The sequence below is a fragment of the Octodon degus genome, unplaced genomic scaffold (genome assembly GCF_000260255.1).
Source record: "Octodon degus isolate 3935 unplaced genomic scaffold, OctDeg1.0 scaffold00070, whole genome shotgun sequence".
NCBI lineage: Eukaryota > Metazoa > Chordata > Mammalia > Rodentia > Octodontidae > Octodon > Octodon degus.
The window spans coordinates 2530273-2534807 of NW_004524646.1; positions in this window are offsets into that span (position 1 = coordinate 2530273).

Consider the following 4535-nt stretch of genomic DNA (forward strand, 5'->3'; position numbering starts at 1 on the left):
CCCAAATACTTTTTTTTTCTCTCTTAGAAATTGTTTTATTTTTCATCAGCCTCATTCCCATTTTGCTGAAGCATCAGCAGAACAGCTCAAGACCACTCAGTGGTGGTTCCTGCCCACTCAGTGGCCTGCGCAGTGGGGGCTGCAGACGGATCTTCTGTGGCCGGCTGAGCACTCCCATCTTCAGTAGGAAACTGCTGAATGGGCACAGAGAGCACTTGCACGCCCTTGGACTAGTCTGCGACCTCAGGATGAGCAGCAGTGAACTCTGGAGCTGGTGCAGTCCATTCTTCCTGAAATTCCTCCTTGGTCACAGCCTTTTCAGCAGCAGCCTGCTCTTCTTTTTCAATCTCTTCAGGATCCCAGTAGAAGTAGAGATCAGGCATGACTTCCCACTGGTGTTCATGGGAGATGGTGCCACGCATGCGCAGCACTTCCCGGGCCAGCATCCACCACATCAGACCCACAGAGTGAGCTCCCTTGTTGCACAGGATGGCAATGTCCACATAGTGCAGAGGAGAATCCACGTTGCACAGAGCAGTGGTTGGCAGATTGACATAAGATGCCTCCGTTAGGGGCTGGTGTGGTCAGCCCTGGGGTCAGTAACCACCAGAAGACGTGGCTCTCAGAAGGCTGCCTGGATCTGGTTAGTGAAGGTCCCAGGAGTGAAGCGGCCAGCACTAGGAGTAGCTCCAGTGGCAGCAGCAAACTTCAGCACAGCCCTGTGGCCAGTGCTCCTGGAGGACATGACGCTGACGTCAGCAGGGTTTACAATGGCCACTATGGCTCGAGCTGCAGGAGGAGCTTCTCCCAAGTCCACTTTAGATTTATGATGTAGATTCCGTCGCTTTTCCTTTTATAGCTATACTGCTCCATCAGGAAATCCAGGTTGGTGCCACCTAAGTGGGTTCCTGCAGCAAGGAACTTGAGGACGTCCTCCTCCTTCATCTGCAGGACATCAAGGGCTCCGGACTGTGAAGTTTCCCTTTGAGTTATGATGAGAATCAAGAACAATGCTGTATGGACCCTGCCGGGGAGCATGGAAAGCCCAAATACTTTTTTAAAGTAGACTATAAAAAAGTTGATGCTAGCAGATATGAAAGCATAAAATGGACAATATCCTAGGAAACTGACCTAAGAAGAAATGAGAATTTACAACAAACTATTCAAAGAATGGAATCAAGAGTTAAAACCACATCTACTTGTGGAGACTGTCAACTGTGTTACTTTGCCCTTGAGTCATGGGGGTCTTTGTCCCAAGCCCTTGAATCTAAGTGGGCGTTGTGATTACTTAGATCAGCGAGATGCAACAGACATGACGGTCCAGGCCTAAGCCTTCTGAAGCTGGCATTTTTCTCTTTCATCCTTAAAACTTTCAGATGTCTCGGGGTAGAGGTTTCAGTGGCATCTCAGGTGGGCTCAGACTTCCTGTCATCCCGACCAAGGTACCAGACCTGTTAGACCTTTTAAGATCCTTTGGATAAGACCAATCCCCAGCTCACACCCCATGAGGAAGCTCAGACCACCCCACATGGACTGAACTGTCTAGTTGAATCCTGCCTGAATTCCTTGCCCATAATTCTCAAGATAAAACTACGGTTGTTTTAAGACACTACTATATATAGGGTCATCTGTTTGGAAATAAGAGATGAAGCAGGATTGAAAACAGAATAAATTCTTCTCTTCTCCTGGCCGTACCTGCACAGGGTCTAGCACATAGCAGATTTTAATGTTGATGGCTGTCAAAACCCATAGAGTATGCTGCAATTGCTTGCTGTCACCTTTTTAAAAACTGGTGAAATCCTATATGACATAGAACTAGTCATTCTAAAGTGTGTGAGTTGGTGGCATTTGGTACCTTGACAAGGTTGTGCAGCCCCACTTCTGGCTGAATCCAAAGCATTTTCATGTTCCCCTGCTCTGCGCTTATGAGCAATCACCACCTCCCATTCCTCTTGCCAACCACTCAGCCGACTTCTCTGTCTCTGCTGATTTAACTTTTCAGAATTTCATAACAATGGAATCCTAAGAATATATATTTTTCTGCCTGGCTTTGTTTCCTTAACACGATGATTTGAAGATGTGTCCCCACTGCACCCCACTGTAGCACACATCAGGACTTTGTTCATTCTCCAGGCTGGATAATATTCCATTGGAGGGGTGGACTGGCCTTTTGTTTACCCTTTCATCAGCCAGTAGACACCAGGGTTGCTCCATCTTTTGGTCCCCTTATCAGTGACGCACCTATCTTAGGAGCTCTTTTAGTTACTTAAGAGATTGTTGGCCCAGTAAGTGCAATGCTACGTATGATATCATAAGAGAGAAAAACACACTGGCTTAGATCCCGGGGTCCCTGTGCCCACTTCTTAGTGCCAAGAGCCCAGGCCTTCACCTCAGGATCCTTGACTGTGAGTCCCAGCTCTGCCATGTGGCCGTCCTGGGCCCCATCTGCTGGATGATGCGTAGAGAGGTTCCCACAGATGTGCGAGGTCTCTGCGAGCCCAGAAGCTTAGCTGAACCAAAGCTGCTGGGGCTGCTTCCATAGCTGCATGGAGCAGAGCTCCAGGCCGAGCATAACCCAGATGGCTCAGTCTCCACCTGGCTCCTCTACTTCCTGGCTCAGTAGTGCTGGCAGGGTGAAACTTCTATAAAGCAGTTTCTCTGCCTGGGTTCTGAGCTGAGCCCAGCAGGACACTGGGTCCTCTTATCATGACACTCCAGGTTCCTTGCTCTGAAGCTGTGCAAGGGGATGCCACTGCAGAAAGATGAGTGAAGCTGCCTCCCGCAGAGCTGCCCACAGGCATGCACACCGGGCAGTCGTTGAAACTGGGCCCAGCAGTTGGGGCTCCCAACTTTCACCACTCACGGCACTCTTGCTTTGGCTGGAGCAGGGTTTGGAGTTAATCCTTTAGGAGGAGGCCTGCTCCTTTAGTAGCGGTGATCTTGGGGATCAGAGAGGGGCCGGGTACCCAGGATGGGGCACTTTGGGTGACTGGACCAATGGCTTTTTTTGTTTTTTAAACGAGGAAGTTTTAGGATAGGTTGTAATGGCCACTGTGGAGTGTGCCAGCCACATGCCCACCACCCCGCACATCTGTAGACACTTTTTTTTTTTGCAGTACCGGGGATTGAACTCAGGACCCTGCTCTTGCCAGCAAAGTGCTTATTCTACTGAGCTATCTCCCTGGGCACACATCTGTGGACACTTGTCACTTGTCATACATGAGCATATACAAGAGATCTCACCTTCCCATGTGTGCACACACATCCTGCCCAACACCAGGCTTCCTGGTTTCCTGCAGTTTTGTCAAACAGGGCCAGAGCCAGGCTGACTCAGGTGGCAAACTGCCAGCTCACTGCTATTTCCCTCAGCTGCTCCTTGAGATGCCTCAGGGAAAGCCCCACTCCCTCCCCAGGGCCCCTTCCCACCCATCCTGATTGCAGGGAGATCCCCCTGCCCCAGGGTTCACCACAGTCCTCCTTGGCAAGACCTGGAAAGAGGCCCATGCTCCTCACATTGGCAACAGGGACAATGCTTTGACGTGGTTGGTCTGGGCTCCCACTGAACAGGTAAAGAACTAGATCCCAAACAGGGGGAGAACAGCCAAAGTCACTCATGGAGTGGGTGATGAGACTCGCGCAGATCCCAGTTCCCCTACGCTGGCAAGTCCCCAAGGCATTTGATTACTTCCTGGATGGCCCCTTCCAGATGCACTGGTGAGATTCTCTTTCAGACTGTGCCCCATGGCCATTCTGGAGACCTACTCTCTCAGCTCCCAGCCGCCTATAAGGCCAGCTATGTTTTTCTTTTACTTTCTTTCTTTCTCTTTCTTCTTCTTCTTCTTTTTTTTTTTAATCTATTTAGTACAGGGTCTACAGGGTCTCACTACACAGATCAGACTTATAGTGATCCTCCTGTTCTCAGTCTCCCAAGCACTGGGATTACAAGTATGTGACAACATGCCCAGTCTCAATCACCATCTCAGCACAGGGCATGGGGCCGGCAGGGCATGTGGTGTCGGGAATCCAACCCCAGTCCCTGCACTCTGCCTATGCAGGTGCTTTAGTCAGCTGAGCTATCTGGTCGGCCAGCTATGGTGTTGGATCCACTGATTTGTTAGCTTGTGAATACATAGATGCACTTGATTAATCTCCTCTTCTGAGTGTTGGGGGGCCTTTCACTGAGTTAGAATCTATGGGTTAAGGACACTTCCTAAGAAGTAATTCTGGCAGGTAAGGGAGCCTATGGGATCCTCCATGTCTGCAAGGAGGGGTGATCTTGGGGATCAGAAAGGGGATCAGATATGCAGGTGGGCATATCTCATAGACACAATTTCTTTGGTTTCCCATCCACCCACCTACCCATCCATTCATCTATCCACCCACCCATCTAACCATCCATCCATCCACCCACCCATCCATCCATCCATCCATCCATCCATCCATCCATCCATCCATCCACCCATCTATCCATCCATCCATCCATCCATCCATCCATCCATCCATCCATCCCATCCATCCACCCATCTATCCATCCA